This window comes from Hippocampus zosterae, chromosome 2 (assembly GCF_025434085.1).
Source record: "Hippocampus zosterae strain Florida chromosome 2, ASM2543408v3, whole genome shotgun sequence".
Taxonomy (NCBI): domain Eukaryota; kingdom Metazoa; phylum Chordata; class Actinopteri; order Syngnathiformes; family Syngnathidae; genus Hippocampus; species Hippocampus zosterae.
The window spans coordinates 29,926,854-29,946,464 of record NC_067452.1 but is presented as its reverse complement, the minus strand read 5'-3'; the positions used below and the strand labels follow the sequence as shown (position 1 = coordinate 29,946,464).

Sequence of the window (19,611 nt, the reverse complement as noted above, 5' to 3'; positions counted from 1 at the left end):
CTACTGATAATTATTAAATTAATAATGACTTTGGCCTTCTCTGCTGGCCTAAACATTCTCATTTTCTGAGAATAACATACATTTAATTTGTTATTTTATTTTCATAAATATGTAAACAAAATTATTCTCTACATTCTTTACGTCATTTTATTTCCACTTAGTTGAGTGACTTTCAATTTTATTTTAAAGAACATTGAAAGCCACTCGATAAATAACTTATTTATTCTGGTAGAGTTTTTGACCAATCATATTTCAGATAGCTTGTGTTGCCAGGTAAACTAAACTTGCTCGGGGCCTTCAGATTAAATAGAGCAGGCCCTTGTGCACTGTAAATGAATGGGCGCAGTCAGTTTGCAATAGCCAATCAGATCACGAGTCTGCGTACCAGGGCCAGCTGGAAGGGTTTACGTCGACACTGGACGTGCTCGTTCGGTGATTGGATTAGTGCCTGCTAGAGGAATCTGTTGCTGCATTTTGACCCAAAATGGCAGAGAGAGCTGTTGCTGCATTTTGACCCAAAATGGCCGAAGGAGAAGCCTTGATCCGTTTGCAGGACTACTTTCCACACAATTTTCAAGACGGACCTTCCACTGGATTTACCAATTTAAGTTGTTTTACCAAGGCAATAAGGAAATATCAGAGCATGGCTGGGCACTTACAAGCTACGGTGCGTTTAAAAACGTTTGGGGACACTCGCGTGGATCTGCAGCTCAGTGGACAGGCACTACATTGGTGAGTAAATGTTTTATTTTACATTTCTTCTTGTTATTTTAGTTCGTTAGTATTAATGGTAACGAAACAAAATGACAAAGATACAAAAACGTCTCAAATAAATCGGCTCACCAGCAATTTATAATGGCGCATTGTCGTCAGCTCTGTGCATTAAAATTCGTTCAATCTCAGCTGCTCAATGTTTTCAGTTATTTGCTGTTGTATAGCCTATTCTCAAAATGCAAATGACAGACTTGTTTATGATCACACTGTGTAACTTGGGTGGCATTTTATTTAGTATTTTTTAAATCTTTGTATTTTTGACAATATCTGTACATTTAGTTTAGTTAGAATGCAGACTTGATGGTTTTCAATGCTCCTGAAATTAAGTGCTGCCTGACGAGCCTATATTGTCTTAATGTATGTGACGTCACGGAAGGCCTAAGATTGAAATGCACGGCCCGCCACTGATTGAATTATTTTTCATCAAGTACAAGGACATTATTACCGGTGTATAGTTGGTGCAAGGATGTTGCGCCCCCTCCCCTCCCAAAAAACAAACAAAACCTTTGTAGTCATGCTTATGAACTGGTGTCACTAAGTGGGCCTTTTGATTGTGTGTTGGTGTAAGTTCCCTAAATGGGACATCGGGAACTTAAGTGGGAGGTGTTGGATTTACCTGGGACTTTACGATGGGGCGGGGCTGCCAGTGACAGGTGACCATTCACTTGCCGTTTAAAAAAAAAGCATCGCGGTTTGTTTCAGTCGGAAATCACCCACTTCGTCGTCAGCATAACCCCAATGGTAAGCTATGTCTGCTTTTCTTTGTCGGATCTTTGGAACTATTTTGGGGATTCGGTCATGCTTGCTTGCTTGCTTTGTTTGACTTTCTTTCTTTGTGTCACTTGTGTTACTTGCTGTTCGCAATCGGCAGTTTAAAGAACGCCAGTAAAAGTTATAACGTAAAGCCTTGTAATTGCAGTGGTGTCAATGTTTGGCTCTATTTTGGCGGAGTGTTGCCATGTCATGTTTGTCCTGCTGAACTGGAAAGTTTGAATGATGATTTTGCGCTACGGCGAGAATAGTACCGGCGCTTTTCTTCCGGCTTTGACCGCTGGGATTTGTAGTCCTTTTGTTAGGTTCCACTTGTCTGGTTTCTCATTATGTTTCGACGGTGAAGCTTGATGATATTATAAATAAATGTGATTACATATAAAACATTACGGGTAATGATGATCACAATGATAATACCTCATGCTAAAACCAATGGGTTGTAATCCAATCGTGGTTGATAAAGTTATTGTTAAGATAAAGGTATTAAGTCAATTAATTCATGTCTATTTTTTAGTGTGCCACATGCTACATTATTGTTGTATTCAAGCTTACTTTTACATTTTTACCTGCTGTGTGCTTCAATTCATGATCAAAGAGTACATAGCAGGTGATCCTTCGCTGCTGACCATGAAAAAACGGAAATAACTGAACAATGTGTGCTTTCAGCATTATAGGTGTCTTCATCTGGTAGTCAGTCTGTGAACCTATTTAGAAGTTGTCACTGTGGGGTTTGATTACATGGTTTGTATCACACTAAATCGGGACCAAAGGAACTGAAGCACGTTAACGGTAAAGGCTGTTTCTACCTACCTACCTCTGAAAAAATTGCATGCCAAACAATTAAACAAAATGACACAAAAATTGTGTGTTGAAGTAATGATCCTGTCCATTTCACCCACAACCTCAACACTGTTAGGCCTATATGCTAACCAGTCGTCCAACGTGCCATCCTGTTTACCTTATATTTATATATTTATATATTCTACCTTATATTTGGTAGGCCTATGTTCATTTTTGGAAAAATTAAAAGAGACAATTTCTCATGGTACACTTGATAATCTCTCACAACGCAGTGGTTGGGAATCACAGAATGTATATCTGTCTGTTAATCTGGTCATCTGTCTATCTATCCATAGAAGTATTGTTTTGTCACAACATCACCCCACGGCAATAAAATAAATAAAAATAAAATAAAATAAACTCATCTGTAAATTAAAGTAAAGCGTTTGTCGTTATGTGTACACTGCAAAGTAACCAGCAAAGAATGTGGGTGTTTTATTTAAGTATCCAGATGGTGTTGCAGATCGTGTTTTTTATATTTTTGTTGGTGTGTAAAATAAAAAAATAAAAAGGCGTGCATTCTGCATGCAACATGTCCTCCTCAATCAGTGTTTGCAGAGTGGGTGCTGGCTCCTTATTGTCACCATATGTTGCATTTTGACTGTGTGAGGTGTTGTGTTTCATAAGTTTAACAGAGAATATCACTTTTGACACAAGTAAAACTTTGTTTTTCAGTACCCTAACATTGCACTATTTGTTAAAAATTCAAAAACTATTGCATCTACCTGGTATGCAAATGGTAGCTTGTTGATTTTGCTTCTTGAGCATTAAAAATCCAAAAAGAAAAATGGGTAGAGAAGCAACTGAACATTTTACAATGTAACTAATCCAAACGACTTTATTCCATTTAGGCAAGGAGACATGTACAATATAAGGTCAATAACATGGAGATATTAGTGACATTGCCAGCCTCTTTAAAATCCTCAAAAGGTCATTGTGGCTGCTCTATACAATCGCCTATATTGTGCACACACAGTAAATTGTGTTTTTGTCAACCTCATGGTTGGTACCAATCATACAGTATGTTGTTACCCACGGTTAGGAATTTTGCTCAAAATACCAGGGGTTTCAAAGAACTTGGCATCATTTGAAAAACTTGTCAAAAAATAAAATCAAACGGGCAACATGTTGAAACTGGAAGAAAATGGAAGAACCACTAACTTGATGACAAATGGTCACGTTTCAGAAAAATGTTATAAAACATGTTCAGTGGTTAATGCACTGAAATGTGGATGTCGTTTTTTTTTTTTTTTTTTGAGGAAAGAAATTGAGAGGGCAGTTGCTTGAACATTTCTTAACACTCGGGAAGAAAGATGAATTGAGCTTGGTGTTATTATGGCGCACGTGTGAAGTGGTCAATACGTCAAACTGGAGTCGATGAGGTGACGCACCAATAAATCCACCTCACTGTCTTGATTGATTGATTTGATGGATTGATTGTCTTCACTCATCTTGCAAAGTGATGTACAAACACACACAAATACCACCCCTGATATTAATTTCGACTTTCTTTTGTTCACATTTGGTCGAGGTGGAGCTCTGTCACAATCCAGTTGCATGTGATCATTACAGAAGTAGTTGCAGTCCACTCTTGTCTATTTATTTATTAGTTATTTTTAGCAATAACACAAAATCTGGAGGTGTCTGCTTTTCAACAAAGGATATTGTGATTGTATTCATGTATAGGAGGCCTAAATCCGCCTCCATCACATGTTCAGGTTTCATGATCGGCTATTCAGAAGATTTTTTTTTTTTAAATAGTTGGTCTCACTGGCATCTATTTGTGGTATTCCGTTGCTGACTAGACTAAAAATCCCACAAACTACTTTCATTTGGTGTAAATTTGATGCTACAGAATTTTAAGCACAATTTAGTTTCTGTTGAAAATGATCTGTATTAGCTGTAATCCTCAACTCAACTGTATTTCTAGAGCACTTTCAAACAGCCATCGCTGCATACAAAGTGCTGTACATGGAGCAATTTAACATATACAATAAAGAGTAAAACAAATCGGTAGAAAGCACCTGCTGGAAAGTAAGCTCTCCTGTACGCATTCGACCATCACGGCAAATGTAACATGGTTGTTCTTAGGCTACGATGCAATGTTCTGCGACGGTCAAAATAAAAACAAAATAAGTAATATTGTACTGTACTTGGACACCAATGTCTTCATTCGCTTTTATTTTGAAGTTGGACCTCAGAAGCAATTGCTGTGGTGGCTTCTAACTTTTCGAATCCAAGGCTCTTTGACCTTTTTAGTGCGCAAAAGCACGATAACATTCAATTTCCAGCGCTCCTGGCCTATAAAGAAAGTCGCAGCTTAATTTTCTAATGTACATCTTGAGGCATGATTATTGATTTATGTCTCCAGATGATACGTGAAGCTTTTTCACATATTGCGGGGATGATCTGGAACATACCCACCGCGATGGGTGCGGGGATAGGTCTACATATGCACGTCTCCTTCAAACGCAGTCATGATACAGTGACGGCGTCTTAAATGTGCTAGCTGTTAGTCAGCAATGACAACCCGCGGGCACCAACACACAGGCAATAAAAGTGAGACATGAGATTGAATGCAAAAGGCCACCTGCATCCCACTTAGTGTCTCGGGCTGACGTAATCAGACAAAGGACCAAAAGATCAGAGTGAAGAACATTCATTCATTATTTGCTTTGTGTGACTGGAGCTGCTGCCGCAATCTAAGGGCTGACCAAGTCCATTCAGGTACCGGTATCCATCTTCTAAAAGTCTGTTGATTTCCTTTTCTCCCCCCCTTCGGTAGCCTGTGAATATGCCATCAAACGAATGTCACATAAAAGTTTTCATCTCAGGCCACTTCATATTTTCTCCAGCTTTGAATATCATCAGCCTTTGAAAAATACTGAAGCCCACTTGGAAGTTTGCTGCATTCGTTTTAATCTAGCAGTGCACACAATCTCAGCTGCCCCTGCGAGCGCTGTTCTATAAATCAGCAATGATGCACAGTACAATGCAGAAAATATAGATCAGCCAAGACACTTCACCTGAAAAATATAAATGAACTGTGTTGTTGAATCTGGTCTTGATTAAAACCGTAATTGAAATTGAAATGCTCCATCTTCCAGTCCAGGGCAAAAATAGTGGGGCTCAGACTAATACCACTGATGTTTGTCTGCATTGCAACAAGGGCTCACCTGTTTGAATTTTAATCCAGATGATCAATAAACACACAAAGGCACACTTGCACAATTGAATGAAATCAAATAAAAGAACTCTCACAAATTCTCAGTATTCATATCTGCTCTGCTTGGAGCGCACGCCTTTCATCATGCTGAAATGACATCTTTTTCTATTTGGAATTAGTGCTTATTTCCTACAGTAAAGTCGGCAGTTTCCCCCCCCCCCCCCCCCTTTCCTATTTGCATGCGTTCTTCTGTAGTTTATAAGTCTCCTCTTGACCTCCCCTATCCCTGTATCACATTCCTGCCACCTTCAGGCTAAATTGTGCCAACCAGAACCACAGTACTGTCATTTGCGTAATACTACATGCAGGGTATGTTGTCTGCCCGTTGCTCAAAAAGTTAGCTAGGATGTGCTCCAACTGCCTGGAAACCTGAATGTGTGGAGGGATAATCTGCAAAATTATCCAATCGTAAAGCACACATGTCGCTTAATGTGCTCATTGTATTTTTTTTCCATGACAAATCCGCCTCAGGTCTGTTTAATGATGTTACTCAGAAGCAAACGAGTTCATCAAAGTAGGAGGTGTATGTTTGGGACGGATAAGACTATCTCTATTCTGCTTGGATTCATTTTTATCATGAAATTAAGATGAGAGCTGGTAAATGAGTTGGCACAAGGAAATCGGTCGCCTTTCAAAAGCTTGATGTGAAAGGACAAGCTCGGCACTCTCAATTAATCGGACATTGAAATCTGAAAAAAAAAAGAGCACATCCCGAAAGTAAATTTATGCAGACAAACATGATCAAACAAATTTAAAATTGAGTGACATTAAATGAAGGTCACTGATTACGTAATGACACTGTGGGTTCGGTTCAACAGCTGGTGGTGTCTGAAATGTGCAATATGAGTGGCGACACAGAGCGGAAGATGGAAATGCACCACCCCCAACCCCCACAATATGACCTGTAAATGATGAGCATTTGCATGGGGAATCGGTGCTCACTTGGGGAGTTTCTCCCTGAACAGAAGACCCACGGTGACACACGATCTTCCAATATTCTGAGTGAATGAACTGTCCAAATGATTTATTCTCTGCACATGTATGACATTTATCACTCCTGGCGAGAATACGCTTTCATTGGCACCCGTTTCTCGAGGCTAATGACTATCAGAGTCAAGCCACTCGAAAAGGAACGTACAGATTTAGAGTTAAGATCGAAACCAGAATAAAAACGAATGTGTTTCTACATACAAATAAACGGTGGACTCGTCAGACCACAGGACACTTTTCTAATTTGCATCAGTTGATCTTCGATGAGCTGTTGCCCAGAGAAGCCGGCGGTGTTTGTGGGCGTCGTTGGTAAATGGCTTTTGCTTTGCAGAGTAGAAGTTCAAGTTGTACTTACGAATGCAGCGCTGAACTGTATTTACAGAGTTCAGTTTTATGTGTTCCTGGGCCCATGTGGTGGTATTACACACTGACATATATATCTCAATCTCGGTTCTTGGTTTTTGTCCATACAAAGCAGGAAATTGTTGGTTAACGTCTCAGTTGAAATTTCCAAACTGTTACATGCCAATTACTTCAGTCATCATCTGTTCTTGAATTTCTTTGGAATGCGGCATCTTATTTTTGTTTTTTTTAGTGTTTTGAGAGCTTTCGGCTGACTGTATTTTGTCAGAAAGGTTCTTTTTAGTCTGATATCTATGTTGGTGGCAAGGGCCGACACTGAACATTGGTGTGAATGATCAGCTGCCTCAATAAGTGTTGTGGTGTGGTGTTGGCTGTGAAAATGATAATCGTTTACAGACAATGAATAAATGAATGGATGAGACTGTAATAGGTAATCTCCTCAAAACATAGAAATGACACATAATTACACATAATTACATTTCATCATCATCTGAAGTTAATTGCCCCTCTGTTGTGATCATTTCACTTTCGACAAGATTTGTGAGTCCCTGTGTGATTTTCCTTTTTTTTTTGTCCTTTCAACCAACGTCGCCAGCTTTTGACGTTCTCTTTTTACTGATATGTGGCCAAAGCCCTTTTTTTCCATTGTCTTTGGGTGAAAATTTAAACCTCCTGTCTCGAAGGTATAAACATTGATCTTTTCTGAGTCATGAAGCAGGCTTTATTTATTTCATTACAACTTCAGTCTTTTTTTCTTTCTTTCTTTCTTTTTTTTCTTTTTTTTAGACTTCCCTCCGAAGCAACAAAAAGGCTGCTGACATCCATTAACACTCGAGACAGTTTCTTTTTACGTCACCACTTAATCTTCACAATCTGGGGACAAAACTAGGGACCGTGAAATGTCAGTCGTCTCATAGGAGAGTGATTTGGGTTTTGAATGTTGGTCAAGAAGTTTGTGCGACCTTCTATGTGCACCACTGTACATTCGGTTAATTCGCCCACATTTTTCATTACAAAATGCTCCATTTAGTCATTGGACTGAAAATCGACAAATGCCGGAATAACATTTTATGACTTCCCCGAAGTAATTTGGCATTTTAACCTGATCAGCTGCAGAGCAAAATGTATTGCGTTGCCATTAGTGAAGAAGCATGCCTGCCATAACGGACTCTCCATCATCATCCATTCCATCAACTTGATGTTGTTTGAATGCGGGCGGTCTTTTCTGATCATTTGTGACTTTTATTTATTTGAGTCTGCGTTGTTCAGAGTTGGACATTTTTTCTGTTTGACCACGCGACGCAATCCATTGCAAGTCATCATTGCCCGGTTTATGTAGCATACTTTTGAAAACGGGAGGTTAACCATTTCACATCAGGAGCGGAGACTTTGCCTTTGTTAACGATTCTTGTGATGTTGCTTCACCAATTTAATTCTAGCCATGTGTACCATTTGCATGTCGTCAATGACATGCTCAATGATGTTGACGCCTCGGTTTATTGTGATTTTCAGTATCCACGTGTCATGGCAGTGAATAGCCTCAGCCACCGCATAGCCTCAGATGCAAATCATCCATCAAAGGTGGAAATAAATTTGGTATGAATGTTACGCCTGCCAATGAGACAGAATGGATATACCCTGCCAAGGTAGAATAACGTCGGAATGAAATACGTGACCCTGAATCGGATGATTTCTATATAGTTACTTTATTTTCCGCCCTATAAAGCGCACCTAAAAGCATTCAGTGTTCTCGAAAGCCGACGGTGCGCCTTATATATGGATCAATATTCTGATAGCTTGGACGGAGCATTTTATGTTCTGTAAAGCGCTTTGTTACAGCTGCAACGGTTGTGAAAGCTCTATATAAATAAAACTATTTTGTATTGCATTCCCTTTAGCGCTGCTCCATCTAGTGGATGTATAACACAACCGCAGCCATTATTGTGACTTTTATTCTGTGCTCCTTATAATCCGGGGCACCCCATATATAAAACTGTTTTATAATCGGCCATTCATTGAAGGTGCGTCTTATAGTTTTTTTTTTCCCTCTCCCTACCCAGCGTTTTTCCTTTCTGAATTCTGATTGTAAACAAATAAAGGATATCTAAATCTTAGTCCAAAGCGCCTCATAGTGCGGAAAATACGGTACTTTATTACCTAGGTGAAAAATATCTGTTTCAAATTCTGGAACATTTGGAATGGAACAGTGGATTTTCACATATTCAGCAAGGCTCATAATAATTTGTTACTATAATGAATCTTTCATCAATCTCCCAAGCCATACATGGCCTAACGCTCAGTTACAAATATCACTTTGATAGCAGCCTAAAACTGCAGAATCAATCTTTCCCCCCCTGTAATTTCCAGTTCAGTCACCTGGAAAATTTGTCACCAAATCACAGTAAAAGCCCACTAATGAGTTCATCAACATGTTTCTTTACGCGCCTTGTCAAGCTTACCTTTGTCACACTGGCTGTTGAGAAACTGAACTTCAGACAGGAATGGAAAACCAGCTTAAAAAAAAAAGATTTCCAGACCTCATTTCATTGCTGTTGATTAAAGTCACCAAATTCGCTCTAATTGAAAAGGTTAAACAGTTACCTCCGGCAAATAGAATTTGCCAGGCTTAGGTATGTCAATACCTATATTATATACACCGAGATGTAATTAGTTGCTAAGGTAAAATGACTTAAAATCCTCCTGAGGCTTTTTTTGGGAGGGTGGGGTTTACACGAATCCCATAAAACAATATACACCAAAATGAAAGGAAAATGACAGAGGCTATACAGTAGCAAGAGAAAGTATGTGAACCCTTTAGAATGAAATGGAATGCAACATACATTGATCATAAAATGAGATCCAAGTTTTGAACTGATGTCACACATCCGATGATGGAGATTGCAGTGTTATTTCAGTTGCAGCCAAGAAATCGTGCCAACACTTTGTTGCATTTTGTGTCCACCGCTTAGAATGAGCTTCGATTATCTTTCTTTACAACTTTAATTACATCCCCTCTTGTCTCGCTTTTTATTGAGCATTTGAGATGTTTGTCATGTTTCCCTTGTGTACTAAATGTGCGTCGCTCAAACACAGAGTGGCAAGTACTGGCAGTGGTTATTGACCACAAGCTAACTTTGACTTCTCTCGTGTGAACCTCACAATTCACCTCCATTGATTTCATGCCTGTCTACGTTTGCCGAGATTGATTGGCTGGTGTGAGTTGTAAACAATGATCCCGAATTGTTCTTTATGCAAAGGTGGTCCAAAAAGCAAGCACAGAAGTTCCATGCTGACTTTTGCTTTTACTTAGGTATGTTCCGATAAGGGTTTTGTGTGATTGGGCGATACCGATCACGTGGATTGAGCGTAATATTTTTGCGCTTTTAATCGATTTAATACATTTTTCCCCCCCATTTGATTGATTATTGGCATTGACGTCGTTCTGAATATGTGTAAATTTTAGATCCACCCTTACTGTATATGGCATGATAACAACAGATGCACGCAAGTATGGTCGCTCGTCATGTCTTGTCTGTTTGATTTTTGTTTTCAGGCTCAGCTGTAGAAAGGGCGGTTCCCTCCAGCAAGCGCACCTGTTCCGCGTTTACCAATCAAGCCTGCCCTGTATTTAAGGACTGCCAAGTCTCTTGTTACCTTGCTTGTGCTTCAAGTGTTGTACTCGAGCCCTCTCGATACCTTTCATGGTCGCTCTCATTTTGTCAGAGCGTTTTCCTTATTTCTTTTGATCCACCTTGAGGTTTGGTTTCACGTGATTGGACTTGTGATATTTCGTTTGTGTATTCTTGGCGTTGCCCTTGAAAGGGCTTTTTTGTTTCATGCATTGTTTTCCTGGCTCCTTGTGACCAGCAATTTCAGCTGTACTTTGTCGTTGCGCTTTTCTGTCATAAATATTTTTGGAATTGGCACTTTGTCTGAGCTTGCATTTCTGGAATCCGGAATATTATTAGTTTTGGTTTAGAATCTGACGCTCACCCCTCTCCTGAGGTGTTGGGTCACCTTGGCCACCCCACAAAAACATTTCTGGCTTAGTTCCGAGGGACAGACAGTGTACGCCAATGACTGGATAAATGAATCGGGACCAAAATATAACTAGCAACGGTTAATATGAGCTAGCTGCTGGAGCTCATAACGTCTGCACGTTTCAATGCTAAAATAAAATTCATGTACACAGTCATTTTTTGCCAAGGCTGTCATGTTTATGTTAATAACTGCTGTGTAATGTTTCACCATTTCGTTTTCTTGTTATACGAACAACACTCCCTATCAGCACAAGTAGCATTTTAATAAATAAATAAAAAAGACAATTTACTTATTTTCATAAAGTCACAGAATTCATATTTGAACACAATTGTGATTGGCTTCTAAGTGTGGTCCTTGACAATCGTTCCAATTTCTCACATGGCCTCTTCGGAAAATTAATTGCCTGCCCCCGATTTAAACGCCGCTGGCGATAATGCTGCATTAGGTTCCAGCCAAAGCTGCATCATTTTTGCAGTCACCACACCATTCATGATGCTTTATTTTTATCTGCTGCTGTTCAAGCATCTGAATGGCATGAGAACGGAGCTGCAATCAGGATTGTAATTTGAGCCATACTGGGGTGCCCCCCCAGTATGGCTCAAATTACAAACAATTTCATCATTGAATTTGGAGACTGGCGTCATTTCTGCGTTCTGTGAATTGGCGGGAGGTTTTCTGTCACGGAGTTTGCATTGCTGTCTGCAAATCATATCTTTTTTTTCAAGACCATTCAGCCTTTAAGCCTTTTTGGAAGATGCACTTCTCCCATTAAAATGAAGAATAGTCATGCCAGCGGTGATGATGACTTTTTCAGTCATCAAGTTATATGATCACTGCTCAAATAAATCATACCTTCAGCCAGTTTTTCACTGTTTAAAACTGTTTTTGGAAGGTTAATACAATTTCTTCTGAACTGTCGACAGGGGGAGACCATTTGATTAGAAATTCATTAAAATGGACTCACACTTTGAGGAACGGTTGAATCGCTTCCTTTTTTTGTTTTTTCTTTAACCATGGAGCCCTCCTCCCTGGACCAAAATGTGTCATCCTTCCCTCCATAAACTATGAAGTAGCCTGCTAATTTTTCTAATTTCCGGCACAATGATAACATTCACAGATGCAGCGAGTGACGTCAGTCACTGTGTTATCATTGGACAATATCTGATTTATATTACGTAGATTTGTAACTCGTTTTTTTGGGAAATGTCTTGAGTCGCCTTGGCATAATCGGAGACTTATTCTATTTGTTTGTTGTTGGATTAGTGAAATGAGACTGCGCTATCTTCAGGGTGGTCTGTTTGCAATGTTCATTTCAGTTAAATGTCTTCCAAAGACTGACCAGTTTGTAAGAGCTCTTATATGGTAGCACCGAGAGATTTGCTTGACCTTTATAGTCAACAGTCAGAGGTGACAGCTTAGGTTCCCGTGTTTTGTTGTAAACACAAAACATCCTGAAAGCTCGGGGTCGGGGGAAATAGGGATCAGCATGGCACCTTGCCAACACTGTCACTTAGGTGCTGGATATTTTGAATAGCACACAAACATTGGGGGATAAAGAAAGTCACTTGGTGTGTGTGTGTGCAGTGATCGTGACTGTGTTGTTTCAGTTTATAATACAGGTGTTTGATGCAGACGTATTTTCATAGAACCATGAAAATAAAAATGAATGACTCGGTGGAAAGGTGGTTAGCGCGTTGGCGTTGCAGAGGTGCAGGGTTCAATTCCTGTGTGGAGTAGGCATGTTCTCCCTGTGCCCGCGTGGGTTTTCTCCGGGTACTCCGGTTTCCTCCCGCATTCCTAAAACATGCGTGGTAGGCTGATTGAACACTCTAAAATTGTCCCTAGGTGTGAGTGTGAGCGCAAATGGTTGTTCGTCTGGGTGTCCTATGATTGGCTGGCGACCAGTTCAGGGTGTCCCCCGCCTACTGCCCAAAGACAGCTGGGATAGGCTCCGGCACACCCGCGACCCTGGTGGATTAAGCGGATCGGAAGATGGATGGATGGATAATTAAAACGCATCAAGCAGATTTGTTAGCGTCGGAACAAAGACGTGTACAATAATGGCTTCCTATGACATGTACATTTTTGCAAGTCGTTCATGCTTGTCTGAGATGACAAGGACAGCCAGCAAGGCAATTAGTCTTCTTCTGGTTTTCGATATGAAGTGAATATGACACGGGTGGATTCGGACAGGAAGTACATGTTTGAAGGATGGCAGCCAGTGCAGACACTGTATAAGCAGAGAGTTGTAAAACATTGTTGTTTTTTTTGTTTGCTTGTTCAGGGTACACACTTTACTCCAACTGCAGCACAAGTAAAGGAACAAAGAAAATCGTATGTCAAAAAGTCCAATATCACTAGAAAGTGGATTTATACAAAGAAGGCTATCGTTCTTTGTCTTCACCAACATCACATTTTTACAAGATGTATATCTCATTCGAGACTAATATACAGTATTCCGCACCGATATGAAGTTAAAAATCTGATCAAGAAGGGACGTGCATGGGTTACACTCATGAATCCCATTGATGGTCATCATCCAGGGTAGGTCTTTCCAAACTGAAATCAATCAGGCTCCTGCTTTGACAGTGAAACCCAATCTCTGCAACATTGTGGAAAATTTGTGATTTGGCTCGCCATTGAGGTGAAGCCTTGAAAACTGATAAGCAGCTTGTGTGTAGCCTTCGTAAATAACCACCAGCCATTCAACATCCTGTTTCTCATTGTGGTGGTGTTTACTGATAGAATCAGTTGCAACACATGCGCTGTAATGAATGGCACCCCAGGTAGGAGGATCTTGGAACTCGGCATCATGCTCTCAGTAGATTTTTGAGGGAAATTGTAAAAAAGAAAAACAAATAGTTGTGTACAAGCGCTGTATTCACATACACAGTTCCTATTTTAATTCCCGGGTGGTATTCAGAGCAACATAATCTGCCAATAGAATCTATCCACTTGACTTGTGTCGTGAATTTTGTATGGTTTTGAATAGATTTAGCTTTCTTCCCGACTGACATTGTTCAGGTCTTGTCTGCTCATTTAGTTTTTGTTTCCACCTGTTCTCATCAGCCATGTTCCTTGTGTCTGCCAATCAGCCCCCTCCAGTCTCCGTGTCTTGTCCGGGTATCCCTCATTTTCCCGGCAATTACTTTCTTTCAGTGTACGTCTGGTCATTGTTTTTGCGGTTCACGGTTGGCTACCTAGTTTTGCCATGTTTCCTGTCATGTCTCTTTTTTAAAAATGTAAATCTTGATTATATGCGGACTTTGCTCATCTTAGTATTGACATTTTGCGCAGTGTGAAATGTAAAAATATTTTGCCACAACTTCACCATGCAAACCCATCTACCTGCAATCTCAACAATGTAGCAAAATTTGTCGTAACAGGTAAAAAAAAATTGTATCACTTATTTATTCGTACTACCTACAACTATGGAATTATGTCATCACCAAAAATAACATAAGTTTTGTTACCCTATATATTATTCTGGATCCTGAAGAGACATGTATCATTGTTTTTTGTTACTATAGTGACAGAGCTGTTTTATTTTGTAAAGTAAATGTTATGTGAAAGGCACACTTGATGTTGCGTGAGACACTTCCTGTTTTACGTTACGTTACGTACAAGGAAGCTCCGAAAGATGGCCTGCAGTGTTTTAATTAAGCCAAGCATAGCCTGTAGGTTTGTATTGTGTAAATTTATGCCATATTAGTAATTAGTGGGGTGTGTTCACTGTAAATTAATATTTGAAAGGCGTTGCAGTTGTTTACGGTTAGCATTTACGCGTAGTGGTTAGCGCATTAGCTCGCAAACATTAGCGATACTACCGCAGTCACGCGCTAGTATCGCAAGTGGGGCACATTGTTTTGCCACGTTTTATTTTGCAACAGAATCTTAAGTGGTTTTATGTGTGTGTTACAGATTGACACCTTCTTGATTCGCCTCCACAACATTTTGACTTAATTTCCTCCATTAAATCTTGGATTCAAGTTTTTGACTGCAATTGTAAGACAAAGCATGGACCCATCTTTTCCGGTATTCATCGTTAACTGCATAATAATTTTGACCATTATTAAACCTGGCAGTTGATCTCGTGTATGTTAAAACACATAAAGATCATTCAAGGAATGTTATTTATTCTTATGTGGTGTTTCTATCTGACCGCTTTTCCTCATGTCGGCTCGACTGCAGCTAATGAGAGTGACGGCACCCTCATAGAAACCTGTGGGAAAGCCATCTCTTAAGCTCCTGTGCTGGCTTTCAAACAATTTATTCGGCAAATTCCCAACGACTAGATTTTAGTTTCCTCCTGTGTTGGTTTACTTGCCCAGAGTGACTTGGCTGTAGCACGCTGTTCACACGCTTGACCAGGCCTTGCTCTTTCTCTCAACCCTACATAAATCCATTTTGGAATGCTGCCGGATGGACGATTTTGTTTTTTTTCCACTGTGGGGGAATATTGAAATCAAAGTACTTTGTTCCACGGTTGAACTGTGTTTCCATTCTAAAACCTTGAATATGCTATGAACTGTACAAGCAGTTTTGGACTTCAAATTTTTATTCGGCTGCCCTGGGCCCTGGTTGTTAGCCGGTCCACAGTGTCCCATGCCTCTCGCTTAAAGTCTGCTGGAAGGGTTCCAGCTCACCTGCAGCTTTGATGAGGACCAGTGGTGACTTAAATGAATGTATTCAATTTGTATTTACTCTGAGAATGGCTGGCGAAGTGTCCAGAGTGCTCCCTTCCACTCATTATCTGCTCTACAAATCTGACGGCTCCAGATCAGTGTTATGGATCAGCAAATCTCCACAGACCAGCACATAATAAAATACATGATAAATTCCAGTCGTCATAAGGCAGAATCGGTGAGAACTCTGAGCATTGACTCCATGTAGTGAAGCAGATTTGTGCGATTTGGATTTGCAGTTACCACATATCTTACATACATACATAAACAACATAATATCTATCTATCCATCCATCCATCTCTTTTGTTAGATCAATTATCTTTCTAACACTAGTATTAGTTTCTAATCCTAAGTTATAGAATATTTCCCCTCACTCTAAGGGCCCTATTTTCATACCCAGTGCAAGTCGAGCGAAAAGTGCAGTCTAACTTTGGAGTGTTCTTTCTTTTGGTATTTTTGTAGACTGGCATAGGTAGAAAGGGGTGTTTGCGCCATTGTGGGCCTGTACACAATCGACTTGTTTCCCAATCAATGGAAGGAGCTGCGCTCGTTGCTTTTAAAATTCAGCACAGGACTGACGCCACACCGTTTTTGACATTGTGCAACAAGAAATGGAGTCACTCAGTCCAGACAATATTTTGCCTCTGCCTGGTCGGCACTCTTTTAGATTAATACTACTGCCCCTGAATTTCACTTACTTAAGTGTTATTACACATTAATGTGTGCAGTCCAGTTGGTGAACCCTGTCTTCACTGAGGGCTTGAAATTTGTCACGGAGATTGAAGGCTCGGCAGCCACCTTCAACATGGTTATTGAACCGACATGTATGCATGTAATATTGATTTGAGTGGAGAAATGTTGCCCGTGGCTAGGTTTGTCTGTTGCTTATGAGCCCAAAATGAATAGCTTGCAGAGGAAAGCGAAAATGAGTGAATGGGTCTCCTAATCATGGTCCCCTACTCAGAAACCATTAAACAAAAATGTATATGTATATGTAGGTGTACACAGCACATGTTAAGTGTGGCGCATCCCTAAACTTGTTTTTCAAATCCAAACTACAAAGTGCAAGTTTCCAAAACGTTTTTTGACAAAACGGAGACATTTGTCTTGCCTGATCACAGTGGTCAATAGCTCAGTACCCTTATCCATTAGGGATGAGTTTTGAAAAGTGATTCATCAAATGGAATTGATTTTTCCTTTTTAAAATCCCAAATTGATTCCTAAAACCATAAACAATGTTCCTTTGAATATGTCTCTTTCCCCACAAATTCATGACGTCTCATGTCGCACCGACATTTTGCATGAGATTAATGTATCAAAACGGAAATCCGTGCCAACAAGCTTGAAGGCAGATGTGTAGAAGTTTTTTTTTTAAAAAACAAAAAAACAAAAACACAAAAACACAAAGACGGCAATGTGGTGTAACATATTTTGCTCCAACTCCAGTGAGGTAGCATCTCCTAGATAATATTTCACATGCGTTTCATATTTGACGACGTTTTGAAGCTAATCTTAGAACGTTTAGTTTCGGCACAACAGGAGCATTCAACTGTTTGGGTCATCAAATGCAAATTTGAAAGGACGCATGGTCAAATGAGAACCTTATTAACATATAGTATCTTAAGGTTATTTACAAGAAATTCATGGAAATTAACTTTCTCTTCATGCGAATTCTGTTTCTTGGATAGATGAGTTCCGCCGGGTGGCAAAACCAACAGCCTGTTAGGCTGCGATGCATCATTACCAGTGCGATATCGCTTTGTCTGGTAGAAAACAAATGGTGGAGTATCTATCACTGCATTCTCCCCATGAGGCATCTTTGAAAATTACAATGTTCGCTGTGATCAGCAGACCAAAAATTTGTGTCAACAATGAAATAACCTTTGGATTATACCAGCTGGCAGCTCTGTGAACTGCTACATGTGATCATTGGGCAGAACAAAAACTTATGTGTCTGTCAACTTTTTGTGTGCCATGCACCCCTAAAAAAGTTAAAGAAAGAAGCTTGCACAGCAACTATAATAGTTTATTACTATCTGAAGTGGTCACTTCAATCTCGACTTCATTGAAGAAAAACATCCAATCCAATGAAAATCCTGGGTTGCCCACTTCCACAAACATAACTTCAACATTTTAAAAAAAAAGCCCCTTGTCTTTAAGAAGACACTTCCTGAACCACATTTGTTTCAAAGATGAATAATTACTTTGTTTTAAAGACTCAAGAGAGCCCCTGGGTGTCTTGAAGGGTTCTATATAAATCTCATTTGTTATTTTCATGAAAGAAAAACAGGCCTAATAAGCATTTATGGGGAGGCTTATTAGTGTGATATTTTCAGAGGTTAAAGTGCGCGTAAGTAGAGAAGTCGACATACCGTTTGGTGCTAATCGAGCCCAATTTTTGGACATTATATGGGATGTACGTACTGTGGTTTGGACTGGACAAATTGTTTCATTTAGTACGCTGACGTCACACCAAGTAATGTGGGGAATCAAGGGAGCCTGTCCATTTTACTGAGGAAAAAGAGGTGTTTCAAGAGTAGTTAGTTATTTTCTGGTTTGTGCAAAAAATGTTGCTAAAATCGAAAATGCACTTTAGTTGAATTTTCTTCTGATGAAAAGACCGGTACAACTGTCCGCGAACTTCTTTGCAGCCGCGTGCGACCGTGAACGAACTCTGAAGAAAACAAAAACATTTGCCACTCAGTGAGATACATGCTGAATGCTAACATACAATAGGAAATGCCAAACATGGGCTAACAGAAAACACTAAACGGTCATTTTAAACCATGAGACAATTGTAGCATTAGCATAAACACGACATGTAATAAATGGAATACCCAAGTAAATCAAATGGTTACTAATTTTTCTGCTGTGTAAAAAAACAAAACAAAACGAAAAAGTATGAACTGCTTGAGTTTAGGTTTAGGTTTTGTTTAGTTTGCTGACCGTGGTGGAGTATCGTGGACACAATGTCTTCTTGACATCATCGATAAACACGACGTGTCTTTCTGCTACATCAGAGGAGAGTACCGTACACAGTTTATGAATCAGTGTTTGCGTTTAAAAAAAAAAAAAGTTTTTGGTTTGTGTTTGCAAATTGTACATAGGTGTGCCCACAGACCAAATTTTAATCCCTCAGCACATGGCTGCCGAAGAGCTCCATCCATGGGCTTGCTGAGTGCAATTCTTCTCTTAAGACCACTGCTATCAGTTGTCAGGAGTGTATGCCAGAAAAGGTCACAGCCTGCTGTGCTAAGTGTGGGTTTGTACACCTTTCAATGTCCGAATTGCCGATGTGAACGCTTGCTGACGGGGGGAATCTGCAGAAGTGGCACGGTTCATGCCCTTTGCTTGCTCATTACGAAATGAAATCAAACTCCATTTATAGGGCTGTATGAGATCGTTAGTGGGCGACTGACGGTGAATCATCTGATGGTGAATCATCTGAAAACAATTTCTTTCATATGAGTGTACTAAAACAATGGCGTGAAACTATACTGCACTTCCAGAAAACAAAACCTAAAACAATTTGTTTTATTTACCTCGACTAACAGATTGTTACCACCAAATACTCCAAGTCTGTAGACGCTAAAATTCTGATATCAGCCTCTTTTTTCCCTCCAATTTTTGCTGCTGTAGATTGTGAATTCCTCCATTGTGAGACAGTAAAGGTTTTCTTATCTTATCGTACTATATGTAATGCAGCCATATCAAAATAAGAATCAGTAGTACCGACTCGAACTATATTAGCAACGAGACGGTTAGCATGACATGTTAGCATGCTCCTGTCCACTGGTTGGTCAGAGCAAGACAAATTTGTCAAAACACGTCTGTAGCAATCTGCAAACATTAATACATCTACTTATCAGCATTTCATTTAAATGTTGTATGTTTTGTCATGTCTGAACTATTGCAGATGA

The 19,611-nt window shown here is 39.8% G+C and overlaps 2 long non-coding RNA genes across 2 annotated transcripts in view; one reads left to right on the top strand and one right to left on the bottom strand.

Annotated features, from left to right (window-relative positions):
* Positions 1-19,611, bottom strand: part of LOC127596759 (uncharacterized) — a 202,889-nt gene that overhangs the window by 116,894 nt on the left and 66,384 nt on the right. The window lies entirely within an intron of this gene.
* LOC127596760 (uncharacterized) overlaps positions 1,445-19,611 on the top strand; it is a 51,644-nt gene continuing 33,477 nt past the window's right edge. Inside the window, exon 1 of the long non-coding RNA XR_007961550.1 lies at positions 1,445-1,515. This is a non-coding gene — a long non-coding RNA (uncharacterized LOC127596760). The remainder of the gene's footprint in view (positions 1,516-19,611) is intronic.